Consider the following 14,869-nt stretch of genomic DNA (forward strand, 5'->3'; position numbering starts at 1 on the left):
TGTGTGACAGGGACCGAACAAGGAGACAAAGGAGGCAGCAAGGCGAACTCTGGGGCAGTTTTGCTTCCTCCTCCTTCTCTCCTGCAGCCTGTTCCCCTCCTCCCATGCACACACACGAACGCGCGCACACACATGCACACACGCGTGGATGCCGGGCATCAGCCACAACGGTTCCTTCCAAGCTGTGGACACCACTTCCCCGGAAGCTCCGGGCCTGGCCGAGCTTCGGCGGCCGCCTCAACTGATGCCAACACGGCCCGTGTGGGACTGGGGCGCCGGGAATGCGGGTAGCAGCTTGGAAGAGCCCAGGTGGCAGGAGCAAATTCGGAAGCCACGAGGGTGTTCAGCAAACACCTAGTGTCCTTTCGAGAAAGGCTTGCTTGGAAGGGGAATACCTAAACCTAAAGCAAATAAAGTCCCTCCGGTAAAACCTCCCCCTTCCCCGAACGAAACCCGAAATCTAGAAGCTACAGCGCCAGGCGAGCGCAGCAAGAGGCCGGACGGAGGCCTGGGGCGGGGCGGCGTGAGCCCGGGACGTGGCGCCCGAGTGCTCACCCGGGTGCGCGTTTCAGTGGATTCGCAGGGGGGGGGGGGGTGCCCACCTGGGTGGGGCTTGCGGGGGTCCCAAGACCGGAACGCAGGGGCAGAGGTGGGCAGAAGTGTCAGGGGTCCTGGGAGCTGACCCTGCTCCTCCAAACAGGCAAGTCCGTGGAGGCCCGCATTGCCTTGGATGCGCACTCTGGAGGGAGGGAGGAGAGGCCGCGACGTGGGGAAAAAAGAAGGGCGCGGGGCCCCAAGTCCTCTCGTGGTGTGCACACAAACGTTCTTGTCCTTCTCCCACAGCCACTCCCAGAACTGCCGCCGGGCCGTGCGGCGTCCTCTCACACGCACTCGCTCGTATATTCTGTTTTGTTGTATCTTTCAGGTCGATAAATAAATGTGTAATAGTTAATGTGAAGACACATCAGAGTAATAACAATGGGACGAAATCAAAGGATTATCCATCTCTGTTAGTAACCGCTGAATAACAATGTTGCGGCGTGATTGATAGCCCGCTTCATTTTATGACTTTTCTATTGGTCTTGATTTTTATAGCAGTATAAACAAACTAAATCATTTCTTCCAAGACTTCAGAGCATAAGCATCTGGGGTGGTGGGGGGGGGGGAGATAAAGGAAAGGGAAAAAAAAAAGAAAGAAAGGGAAATCTGAGAATGGGAGGGGGTGACGGGGGGTGGTGTGGGGGCGTCGAGGTGGGGAGGGTGCAAGCTGGAGCCGCAGCCGACTGTCAGGAGCCGGCTGCCAGCAGGCGTGGCGAGGAAAATGACAATAGTCTGGATGTAAAATGCTCGTCCCCGCGCCCGGTTCCCTCTCGGCAGCTCGTTCTGGCCAATGTCTGAATCCACCTGGGCAGCGCCTGAGATGTATTTACCAGAGTTTTATTCCCCGTCATCTTCCCACGTTCCTGGGGCAGCCGGGAAAGTGCCGGTCAGGCCCATTGCTATTGATAATTTAAGGCATTTCCCACATGATCATGGGAACTGAAGTCCCTAACAAGCCGAGGCTTTAGCGCAATGGCCCCCAAATCTTCGGAATGACAAGAATGTCTTCAGAAATCACTTCAAAGCAAAGTAAAAGGATTTTCTATGACGGATCCAGTGATTTTTCCTCAATAAATAGGTTTTAGATTGTTACACACACGTAGAAGTGGAACAAAGGGAACTACCAGAAAATATATTGGTTGCCCCTAATAAAATTTATTTAGACAGTTTACTTCTCATAAAAAATAGAGATTGAATTTTGTACAAGAGCCTGCCAAGGGGCGATGCACAGGGAAATCATTTTTTTCTTTCTCTTCTTTTCCCCTTCTCCTTTTTAACGAAGCACAAAGAGCATCTAAAGGCCACAGAACCCACTCGCGCAGCCGACCAACCCAGCGCCCAGGCCGAGCATGAGAACTTTGTAGTTTTGAGAGAAGTGGGCTTTCTGGGATATATGTATATATATTAAGCCAAAACCTTGATGGCTGATTATGTAAACTACAAGCACAACAGCAACACATCCGTGTCTTTCCTCCTGTTTGCCATCCTGGTCCAGAGAAAGATTTAGAAATACAGTGTGGTTGGATCGGGAGGTGAATGGCATGGGAGATCCTGGCAGCAAGTGCCTTAATGATGCATTTATGCTAATTAGGTTTGTAATTCTGATTTTCTCTCTAATTGTATTTCTGTGTTCATTGTGAATCTTTTGTAGAAACAGAGAGACAGACAGAAAGAATAAAAATGTACACTAGGTGCTCCTGAAGAATTGGGTAGTGTGCCCAGCTCCTGATTGTTTATTCCACTTACAGAAACCTCGGGTGTTTATTAAATGCAACTTTCGGCTGCTTGGGTTGTTTGTAAACCGCTCTCTTTTCTTTGCAGACAGTGGGCTGAAATATGGCGCGTTATTATTCACATTCCTGCTATTAAATGCTGAATTGTAACATTGTTCCCTTTAATGAGGAGCGCCTCCCTCAATAATTAACGATCTCACATTTTCCTATTTTCTTGCCTGATGAAAAGAATCAATTTTAATTCGTGGTAAATTACAGCCATGCTTTTGGGTATTATTTGCTTACAGAAAACAAATCAAGTGACTTGAACAATCCTGTTTACTTTTCCAGATATGCAATAACCCAAAAGCAATGGCAAATCAGATTGCGTTCCTCAGGCCTACCTTAGAACCTCAAAAAGAATAAAGGGTGGGAGCAAATACTCAAGGAAAAAACAGGAAGTTCTCAAGCCCACTAGTGTGAAACAATGGTGATCACCTTCTCCTATATCTTACCCCAGGTGCCAGAATAGAAGCTCCCCTAGCCCCCATCCTCAATGCCCCACCCCTGTCCAGAACAGGGGTCAGTGGTCCACATCGCGATACACTGGAGTTTGGGACTGCTTGATGTATGGCTCATTTTAAGGGACTCGATTTGAGAGTGGGGTAAGTGGAAGGAAGGAAATCTGGGAGGGCAGCCAAGTCTCTGGGAAAGGGTGACAGGCACTTGCACACTTCTCTGCATAAAAGAACTCTCTTGAGGTTCCCAGCAAAAGAGACCACAGCCAAAGAGGCTTTGGCTGAGTGCTTCTGCCTGGCCACTGCAAAACCCTTCGGCTCGCCTTCCGGCGACGGCTCTCGGGCGCAAAGTGAGCGCCTTTAACTCCTAGCCTCCTGGCTCCTGGCTTGGGTTTAACCCAAACTTACATTCTCCAGGCCTGCTTAGGCCGGAAGCGCGGGGACTCAAGGCAGATCTCAGCCAGGGTCGTCCCTGGGACGTCGCCGCAGGAGACCAGGGCCACAAAACTCTTTGCAAAAAGGGCCCGGCTGGGGACAGCCCAGGAGCTTAAAGCCAAGGACCCATACTCCAGGCTTCTTTTATTATTATTATTTTTTTTTAAGTTCAGGGAGCTGGGTCTGCTTGTTCGTGACGCGTGCCCTTCCGTGCGCGCTTGTGTGAGCAGTGTGTGTCCGTCCACTGCCTGCTTACCCGAACCTGAGGGATGTGCGGCGAGTGACCGAGCAGCGGAAAACTCGCCCCCAAGAGTCTGATTTCCCACCTTATTTGGAAGCCGCAGGCGATACACGAGCTCAACTTAATTTTTTTTTTCTGAAATAAACAGTTTCCCATACATTCGAGTTTGCAAACTATAACCACGCAATCCACCTGCATGACTCTTCTTAGGCGCTGGGGTCTGTCCCTTGCTTATTTTTTTTTTTCTTTCTGTCTTTGCTTTCTAAACACTCGCATCCACGGCCCTCAACGCAGAAAGCTCTGCACAAAACAATGACGGATCAGTACCCGCCCCCTGATTCCGTGTCTCCTCTTTTTTTTTTTTTTGCCCTTAGCCCTGTAATTTTAATGGCCCCAATTAGCCACACGGAATACAATAAGCGACGTAGAGATTTTATTTGTATGTGTTAAGTTCGCTGCTTTTCTGATTTCTATTTACTCAGGATAAATAATCATATATCAGTTATTCAGTTAGGTGACAAGGCTAGTAATTGGAATAAAAAGAAAAACATCTCATCCTTATCTCTTTCTATAACTAGATATAGCGCTAATAAGACTGCATCAATCTTATCTAGCAAATAAATAAAATAGACAAACAAACAAATTCGCCTCCAACAAGTTAATGCGGTGTATCTGAGTGGAAAGTAGATATTTTCACGCATTCTGGAGATGAGGAGTGACTTTTAATAAAATCACAAGAAAAACAAATGTAATTCTGTAAGCCATTTCTTGGAGCCGCCGGCGCCCGCCCCTCCCCCCTCGCTCCCCGCCTGTCTCCAGCGTCCCAATCTTTTCCTTTTTGTAAGCTGTTAGTCCCAGTTTACGGCTGACACCAGGGCTAAGTTTCTCTAGCTACTTTACACTTTGGGGGTGGAGTAGGGGAGGGAGATACAATTCTGTAGGCAATGAGCCTTCCTCAAAGAGAATTTTCTCTTCCCCCGTCTTTTCCTTCTTTCGTTATCCTTATCGGTCTGCTTTTGCTCTTCTTTTCTCCTCTATCCTCACTCCCCCTTTCCCCCCTTCCCTTTATTCTCTTTTCCTCTTTTCTCTTTTTTCTTCTTTCTCTTTTCAGCCTTTTCGTCTCCCCACTCTTCCCTCTCGTTCTCTTTCCGTTCTCCTTCTTTGCCTCTTCGTGTCCCCTTTATTTCGTTTTTTCTCCCCATTTCTCTTTCTTTCCCCCCTTTTCTCTGTTCCTCTTCTTTCTTCTCCCTCCCTCCCTTTCTTTTCTCTCTACACTCCTTCCCTGGCCCCCTCCCCGCAGCCCGAGTGCGGCTAATTCCGGGCGTCTATATTCACTCAATTAGAGAAATCTACAGAGAAGATCGATCTTCCATCTGCAGACATGCCAGCTTAACAAATTAGATTCTTGTTTCGTGCAGGTGATTTGGTGACAGTTGGGGAATTAGAAGTAATAAGTTGTTGTGTTTGAGCCCAGGCCCCCGCCCCCCGCCCGCGCCCCTCCCCGCCCGCAGGCCCCCCGGCCGCGCCCGCCACCCGGGCACCCCCTACCGCCCCCCACCCCCAGCCGGCCCGCGCCCGCCGCCGCCGCCGCCGCCGCATCCCCCGCCGTAATTAGTGCTGCTGCCCTCCATGTGGGCTCGATTAAACCGTGATTTAGCCGAAAGAAATATAATTATGGCTGCAAATAAAATAATCAGCATTGAAGAGCGATTTCCTTAATGAGATGGAGCGGTTGCACGTCACGGAGTAAAGGGGTCTCATTAAGAGGTGGTAATGAGGCTTGGGTGGATGGTGCAGTTACAAAATAGCCCAACTCCTGTGCAGGCCGGGCCCGCCCGCCCGAAGTGGCCGCCGCCGCGCCTTCATGCCGTCGCGCCGTCCCGCGGTCCCTAAGGGGCACCCGGGCCTGTCCCGCCCGGCCCCCAGGGGGCGCAGCGCCAGCCGCGCGGCCTCCTCCCTCCGGCAGTGCAGAGCGGTCGCGCCGGGCCCGGGCGGGGCCGACAGGGGCGGCAGCACCCGGCGTAGGGGCGCCGGCTGCTCCCGGGCAGCGCCCGTCCGCTCCGCGTAGGGAGCCGGGTTTGCACAAACAACTTCGAGGACATTGGCCGACGGAGGAGCAGGTCGCAGCGAGGAGCCCCCGACCGGGGCGGGTGCCGAGGGGCAGGTCAGGGAATCTCAGGGCGCAAGTGGAAACCGGCTCAGGGGGACAGGGGGATGTGAATTCGCCCCGGAAAGAGTCACTACAAACAGGTGCTCAGACGCAGGAGTACGGCGCGGCGAGAGGCATCAGCACGCGGCAAACACTGCGTCTTCACAGGAGCTTAGAGACCTGGCGTGGACGGGCCTTGGGCGTTCTCATTCTCTCCCCGTCGTTTCCCAAACTTTATGAAAGTAGTGAAAAGGCAACAACTCTGTTTTAATCGCCTCGTAGGAAAAAAGTCTTAAATTATTCCAAAGATTTCTTAAATTGGTAGCTCTGACCTTTCAGGCTTATTAGGTTTAGGACAGTTTATGAATTCCTTCCTTATATCAAGGTGTGTATGCATGCACGTTCCCAGTATTGAGATGTGGTGATACCTCAGTATTTATTTCTAATTAGATTGTTAACCCTCTCCTTGATTCAGTTTTATCATTTGGAAACATTCTGAGTTGGACAAGGAAACTCACAAGAGCTGACACACTTTCCCTTATTCATCCGACCAAAAGTTACTAAGCATCTACTAACGCTCTGGGCGTTGAGTTGGGCCCTGGAGAATGTCAGATGAACAGTGGGGGCTGATCCTTGGCGTAGTGGAGTTTATAATTCAGCATGCACTGCATTGGATTATTTAGCCATGGGGCCTGTGGCCTTTGGCCATTGCACCCTTTGGAAGGCAGAGAAAAACCTGGAAAATAGCTCAATTGATCTTATGTCCTCTGAGCCTCCCACCTTTTCCACCCAGGAATCTGGGATCCTAACGAAGAAAGTAATTTGACAAATCAACTTTCTTAGGTGTTAGGAGTTCATGTAATGCCCTTTATTAGAATGTTCCCATTTTAAAGGAGGAATTCAAGGAGAGGCAAGTTGCCTAGATGAATTATTTCCACATCTTTCTGATGGCAGGGGGAGGCTTGGGAGAGGAGAGTTTGGAGGTAAATCACTACTATCCCAAACTTCTGTTTCCCTAATCAACATCACTAGCTCTGGTGGAAACTCTTGCACTTAAAAGAATTTTTTTTTTCCCCTTGGGGAGTCACAGATCCCTTTGAGAATGTGATGAAAGCTGTGGCCCTCTTCCCACTAAAATGCATATGTTTGCAAACAACTTCAGGGGGTTCAGGCCCCCCACAAGCCCTAGTTTATTAAAGAGTGGTATCTAGATGAACCTTTAATATTTGTGATTAAGACTTTCAGAGAAGAAATAATGTACAACTCAAGAGGAGTTCTAACAATAAATCTGCATCTAGGGAAGAGGTGAGTCAAGAATCAAAAATAAATTGTCAACCAGTAAGTTCCAGGAAAACAACTGGTGAGAAGATGCGTGCAGTCTAACAAATCTATAACAAATTCATATCTTCCATCTGACCCAAATATAGGTTGATGTTAGTACAAACCTATACAAAATTTTTCTATGTAACAGAGACGTGTCAGGAAACCTACTTGGCTGGTGGGCAGCTCTTGCCCCCAGATGCAGGCCGCAGGCAGCTGGCGCTCTGGCTGGGGAGGGCAGCAGCCTCACACGATGGTGCATCATAAATATACGGACCTTTCCCTGGGTGGAAATGCAAGCAAATGTGATTAAAATTCACACACTGGGACCATGGGGAGGGAAGGGTGATTAAAAGTCTGTTTAAGTCCACTAAAGCCCCCAAATCCAGAGCTTAAGCTAATTCTCTTATTCACTCCCCAAAGGAATTTTTCACATTAGGCACTGGAACCAAGCTGTAGAGCTCCCTTCTCCACCCTCCCAAGCTTTCCCAAGATACTAACATATGGAACCAGAGAGTCTTTTGGGGCAGGAGATAGTTCTTTCCTGGCTGCTTTAGAACAAGGGTTTATTCTCTTCTCCCTTAATATTCGAGAGGTCCCCAAATCACTCATCAGGAGGAATATTTACTTTTCCATATACATTTCCCTGGCATAATCTTTTTGACTTCCCACGAAGCAGCTGCAATAGGGAGGGGCGTATGCATTAGGATACATATTAGGCTGATGTGGCAGAGACCCCAAATTAAAGTAGCTTAGAAAACATGGAATTTTATTCTCTCTGACATTCCAAGGCTCACATACCAAGGCCGATATAGCAGTTCCGAAAGGTTAGGAGGCCAGGCTTCCTTGTTGTTCTGCCTTCCTAACATTTGGCGTCCATCTTGTGGTCTGAGATGGCTGCTCCAGTTCCTGCCATCACTTCTGTATTTTAGGCAGCTGGAAAGGGAGATGGTGAGAGCTCAAACCTCCCCACCATTTTTTAAGGACATGGCTCAAAAATGCATCTATCACTTTTTGTCACAGTGCATTGACCAAAATTTGTCATCTGGCCATACCTACCTCAGTGGAGACTGAGAACTGTAGTGTTTTGTCTGAATTAAAACTTAAGAAAGGATTCTCCGTGGTTTTCCTGCTCCTTCTAGAAGGGACAAAAGTGCTGTCTTCAACGTGGCCCTCGCTTATGCCTTCCTCATATTTGTACTGAAAGATTAGTATGTTTTAGAGGAGAAGAGAGGGAAAGTGAAAATGCAGAGGCCAGTTAGGAGCCAAACGCAATAATCCAAGGGAGAAATTACGGTTGTTTGGACCAGAATGAGAGCAGTGGAAGAAGTGATATGTGATTGGAATCTAGAAATATTTTAGGAAGAGCCTAGGATTGGCTTCTAGACATAGGGATGAGAAAGAGTCAAGGACAATGCTACTCATTGCTAATCGATTCATTGACAGTTCATTCACTCATTCATTTCGCAAATGGCTATTGAGCATTGGCTAGGAGCCAAGCATTGGGCTGAGACCTATGGATATAATGGGTATAGTCATGCCTTTACAGTTGATGAAGAAAGAAAGACAGCAGAGAAATACAAACATGATGTGTGTGTGTGTGTGTGTGTATAAAGTATCAGAAGCCATGAGATAACAGAAAGGAAAACAAGTTGGTCTAGGGGTCTGGGAAGTGACGTCTAAGCTGAGACACACAGGGTACATAGGAATTGGCCGGGAACTTGAGGTGAGATGGTGGCAGAAGAGGAAGAGGGTTCCTGCAAAGGAATTCTATCCAAGTCCTGATTTCTTCCATGGCTTCCTGTTGTCTACTTGGGGTAGAACATGAATGCCTAGGCTGTGAAGTCTGGAAACTTGTAATTAGTGCATGCTCTCTGTAAAGAGAAACTGGTCTTTGAAGTTCAATTCAAGTTAATTCAATTCTGTGAATATTTGTAGGTTCTGGGCTGGGTTACCAGCCCAAAGACAATAGACTATGGTGCCATTTAACTAAAAGCAGAGAATAAAGCTGAAGTCACTGAATTTTAGGAAGTGTAGAGGCGTTCTCCACGAGGTCAGACTAAAACTCAGAGGATTTTAGCCTAGAAAGACACGTATTGAGGGCTAATGTGGTCAAAGCCTATACAATTCAGGACAGTTACAAGACAGTTACAAGTTATAAGTTCCTAAACATGGATTAGGAGACGACCCACAATCTTCAAGACAAATAAAGGAAGTTCTTTACACAGGGGGAATTAAACTTGTGAAAAACATTTCCTTCAAGAGGTGCTGAAAGTACTGTTTGTTGGGATAAGGACTCAGCAGCTACTAGAGTGTGCCTGTTGTCCATGTTGTCCAGGATGGCTCTCGTTCTAGCCAGCAGGAAGGGAGAAGGGGGAAGAGGAGAGTAGCCTTCTTGCTTTAAAAGAACAAGCCAGAAGTTACGCATATCACTTTCACTCAATCCCAGTGACTAGAACTTGGTCAAGTAATCACATCTAGCTATAAGGAAGGATGGGAAACAGTGTCTTTATACTGGGCAGTTATGTCCCAGGTTACAATAGGGGTTCTGTTGCTGAGAGAGAGAAGAGAACGGACATTGGGAGCCTCACAGAGTCTTGTTGCACTAAGGGGCTCTTTTACTCAGAAAGAACTTCCAAACTTGGCTCTGTAAAGAAAATTATTAGGAGCGAATGCAGAGGTGGAGGAGTGAAACTACAAATTTTTACCTTCTTCTTTGGGTTCTTTCACCTGAGTTTCTGCTGTCCCCCAGGTGTGTTGCCCCCTTAAATATTCCAGCTCAAGCAAAGATTGAGCCCTTCCCCTGGATTTCCTTTCCCAAGACTGAATAGAGCTTTCAAAGAGTTTACTATAGATGTCAAGAGAACAAAGAAATAAACACAGAAAATACAAGAAACTTGTAAACTTTCCAGGTTAAAAAGTCTCAGATATCTATCAACTCTTCGTCACTCTTGTCCCAAAGGTTTAGCCCAACTTCTGCACTTTGACCCCAGCCCTCTTTCCTTGGTCCTCAGCTTGTTTCTGCACGGAGGATGCTGGTTTTAACCTTAATTATTCAGAAAATGCCTGTAGTATCACCCTATATTCGGACAAGAAGATGTTCCCTGCCTTGGTCCTTGACTTTAGATGGCCCCTTTTGGACCAACCACAGCCCACTGAGTGCCTATTCTGCCCTGTCTGCACCACCCAGAGCTCCAGAATTCCTTGCCCAACTTCCAGGACTTATGTGGGCTTCTTACCATGTCAGTCCATCTGTAGTATACACACCTCTAGGCCTGAGGGACAGTAGTTTGTGATGGGATGTTGCTGGAGCTTGGACAAGTAGACTAGGATGACCACTCGTGCATGGGGGAGGCCCCTTGCTGCCCTGGATGCAGCTGGTGGGTGGGAAGAGAAAAGAGGACAAGCCTAGAGCCTTTGGCCTAAGACTCCAAGAATCAGAAATTTGAATTTGAACTTCCAGGTCGTTATGAAGACTTATTTATCAAGATAAATATAGAATATATTTCATGTAATGATTTGTTAGCTTGCTTTACAGTTTTTAAATATTTAGATACACAGTATTTGATCTTCTCTTTGTTCTCTTGCTTCTGGTAGGCCTGGCTGTCTTGCCATGTATTTTGTCATCTTTAAGGTCACATTGTGTGCAATTTCTTCCCTGCAACTCATGCTTTTGATTTTCAGGCTGTAACAAGTCAGGTTAGGAAGGCCCTCCTGTCTCAGATGGAAGGCCACTACTGATATGCATACACACTAGCCTCCTGTCCCTTAGATGGGCCATCCTCACTCCCACCTCAGAGCCATGGTACATTGCTGTTTGTCCCTTCTTCCCAAAACACACTTCTCTGGACCTTCACCTGGTTAGCTGTCTTTTCATGCAGGCCTCTGCTCAAATGTTGTCTCTGTACAGATGCCTCCTCTGCATCCCCTTCCCAAATCTAAAAGATGTCCCCCCATAGAGTCAAATATATCCATCATTCCTTATCGTTTACCCCTTACCCTGCTTTATTTTTTCAGCACAGCACTAACCGCACCACCTGAAAGGGTGCTACATGCTTGTTTCTTGCCTCTATCTGAGTAGGATACCAGCCGTCTGAGAGCTGAGACTTTGCCTCTTTGCATTAGTGTCCCTAAAGCTCTTAAAGTACCTGATATGTAATAATGTTCAACAAAGTCTTTGTTAAGTGAATTAATGAAAGGAAGAATGAATGGATGGCCTGGTTGTTCAGTAGCAGTTGGGAATCAGATATCCTAATTCAAATTACGCTTATTAAGCAATCTGAATTATGACGGAGAGACCAGGACTATGGGATTTATGTCTCGTCTCCTATTTAGGAAGGAGTTAACCAGGCCAGCTTTCTGCAGAGCAATCCAGAATGAGACTGCCCATGACGTATCAAGATGGCCCTGTTGCCAATGAGTGCGTGTAGCTTCTGCAAATGAAGTAGGGTTCTCCTTCTCCAGCTCTGTGCTCAAGGTGTGAGCCCTGAAACGTGAGCCCAGGGCAGACACTGCCATGTGATTCATTGTGGTAGGAGACTTAGTGTTTGAACAGAGGACTGGACTGAAATTTCAGGTAGACAAAATAGAGGATGCCGACATGAAAGGTCCTATGCCATCAGAACCAGGAATCCTTAGGGACTTAATGCTTAACGTGTCTATTTTTAATGAGGAGAAACTGAGACCCAGAGGAGCCATGGGCTCATATTGGCTAGTGGAGAATTAGAGCTGGGGCTCAGATCTCCCAACCCCAGGTCGTGTTCCACTCTCCTGGATTAACCCTGATTAGTTTCATAGAAACCTCCAGAATTTGGATGAAGTTTCCATCCAGTGTTAAGCGTAGCAACTCTTATAAAAAGAATCCCTAAGTACCTCATGAGGTTGAGATTTAAAGGACTTGGTGGAGAACACATATCGTAAGTGCTATTTCAGTGATAACGATTGCTGTGTTTGTGATTTACCCTCTTAACTCCCATCCATTCACGTACAAATCTCCCATATTCTTGCAGAGAAGCTGTACTATTGACCACAGTGATTCTGGAAACAACAGGATTGACCCCTGGAGCCCTGTTCTAATCCAGGGTTTGGGGATGTTCATGATGGGTAATGTTCTCACCAGGCCTGATACTTGTGGCCCCTGAAGCAGCTCCCACAGATCTGTAAGTCTCCGAGCAGCAGGAGCCCCCTGCTCTCAGGTGGGTGCCCCCAAACGTCTGCAGCAATACTTGGAAAGAAGCCACTGATCCTCAGGGGACAGGGACGTGCCACGGTGGCAGCCCTTTGAGATTCTCACAGTCTTGTTTTCAATTTGGACCCTGGAGCTAAAGAGGTAAATTAAGAATATTGATCAGCTCATCAGCTCACCATTAGGTTGTTCTTTTTCCTCTTCTGAAATTTGGCGTAGTGCTTGTGGTAGATGGAGGAAAGTCTGCCTCACACAGTGACAGCGCACGGGCTCTCACACCGCTTCCCAGATGCCGTGCTGTCACTTGAGGTTGGGAACTTTTGATTCAAATATTTTGTTGTCCTTGTTCTTTCTCACCCATTCACGGCCATCAAATTTTGCTCCTTCTCCTGAGGGGATGGTGCAAAGTGGGCCAACTGGCAATAGACAAAGGTTGCCGTGAAAGCGGGCCCCACCAACACTGTTGATCTGGGTTGTCAAAGAACTCCAAGTTCTCTGTCTGGGAACCAAAGGATCTAGAGAACAAGGAAGTCATTCATCTTGAGAAAATATTGGGAGTGCAACTTCAGAAGAAAAGAGGAGAGTGGTAATGGAATAACGGAGTAACCAGCAACAAACCTGTTTAGGCCATGTCTTGGCAAAATAGCATGCCTGCCCCCCTTTGTTTCCAGAATTCTGAGGCCAAGTACCATAAAGCCATAAAACTTTGGTCTTTCCTTGCCTTTCAGAAGTAAATACACCCAAACAGTAAGATTCCTCCTTACCCTATCCTATAAGTGCCATCTACCTATCTCCCTACTCCTCTTTGGTGTACTTCATACCAGACGTCTTGGCCTCATGGACATTCATAAAACAATCTCGCCCCCTAATTTGAGGCCTTTACACATTCTGTTCCCTTTCCCCTGAATGCTACTCTCCCGTTATTTGCACATCTGGTTTCTTAGTTTCAGATCTCAGTTTGGTTTTTTTTTTTCTTTAAATTTTAGTTAGTTACCATACAGTATTATACTGGTTTCAGGAGTAGGATTCAGTGATTCATCACATATTCAACACCCAGGGCTCATCACAAGTGCCCTCCTTATTACTCATCACCCATTGAACCCTTATCCCACCCTCCTCCATCAACCCTCAGTTCGTTCTACATTGTTAAGAGTCTCTGTGGTTTGTTTCTCCCTTCTCTTTTACCCCCATTCCCATATGGTCATCTGTTTTGTTTCTTAATTTCCACATGAGTGAAATCATATGGTACATGTCTTCCTCTGACTTACTTTGCTTAGCATAGTACACTCTAGCCCTATCCATGTCATTCCAAATGGCGAGATTTCATTCTTTTTGATGGCTGAGTAATATCCTATTGTAAGTGTATGTATGTGTGTGTGTGTGTATACACACACACACACACACACACACACACCATCAACAATAGCCAAACTATGGAGAGAGCCCAGATGTCTATCAGTTGACATCTGGGCTCTCTCCATAGCTTGGCTATTGTTCATAGTGCTGCTATAAACACTGGGGTGATGTACCCCTTTGAATCTCTATTTTTGTATCCTTCAGATAAAAACCTAATAGTGCAATTGCTGGACCATTACGTGGTTCCATTTTTAGTGTTTTTGTTTTTTTTGTGTGGAACCCTCATACTGTTCTCCAGAGTGGCTACACCAGTTTGCATTCCCACCAACAGTGCAAGAGGGTTCCCCTTTTTCCACATCCTCACCAACACTTGTTTCTTGTGTTAACTTTAAACTTTCTGATGAATGTGAGGTGGTATCTCATTGTGGTTTCAGTTTGTATTTCCCTGATAAGTGATGTTGAGCCAGATCTCAGTTTAAATCTTCTATGTAAAACTCTAATGTCTTCTTATCATGCATAATCAACTCAAAATCCCTTGTCATGACATAAGGCTGATGTGACCAGGCCCTGGTCCCTTTCAGACCACATCTCCAAACACTCTACTGCTGCTCCAAATTCTGAGGCATCTCCCCTCAGGGCCTTTGCATTGGCTTTTCTTTCTGCCAGAAATGCTGTTTTTTCCCCCAAGCTTTCCTGTAACTCACTCCCTCACTTCATTCAGCTCTTTGTCAAATGCCACACCAGAAGAAAACTCTTCTCCAAAGAGCCTATCTCATCTAGAATTCTGCCTGCTCTGATACGGTCTACCCTCTAACAATTTTCTCTTCAATTTTAAATGTGTTTAAGTATAAACACATTTATACTATATATTTGGTATTTAAAATTTTTAATTTTGTGAATAATGATGTGACTCAGAATTCTAAAATTACAGAAATGCAAATAGTGAAAATCTCTCTTTTGCTCCTGTCCCAAAGCCATGCAATTCTCCTTCCCACAGGAAATAAAAATTACTGGTCTTTTGTGCATGCTCCATGACATAACTTAAGTATATATAAACAAATATTTATGTGTCTCCATATTCTTTTAAAACTTTTTCACATTCACACTATACACAATCTCTGTATATATTTATGTATGAATATATCATGTATCTAATCTACCCTTTTACATGCTTTTTCATCAAAAGGTAGTATACTTACATTTACCATCTTACACTTTGTTTTTGTTCATATTTTGTGTTTACTTAACAGAATAATGGAGGTATCTTTCCATGTCAGCATATAAAGGGTTTTCTCAGTCTTTTCTGCAGCTGCATAGTATTCATGGACGGGTCATAATTTATTTAACTCATCC

Source organism: Prionailurus bengalensis, chromosome A1 (assembly GCF_016509475.1).
Source record: "Prionailurus bengalensis isolate Pbe53 chromosome A1, Fcat_Pben_1.1_paternal_pri, whole genome shotgun sequence".
In the NCBI taxonomy this organism is placed as follows: domain Eukaryota; kingdom Metazoa; phylum Chordata; class Mammalia; order Carnivora; family Felidae; genus Prionailurus; species Prionailurus bengalensis.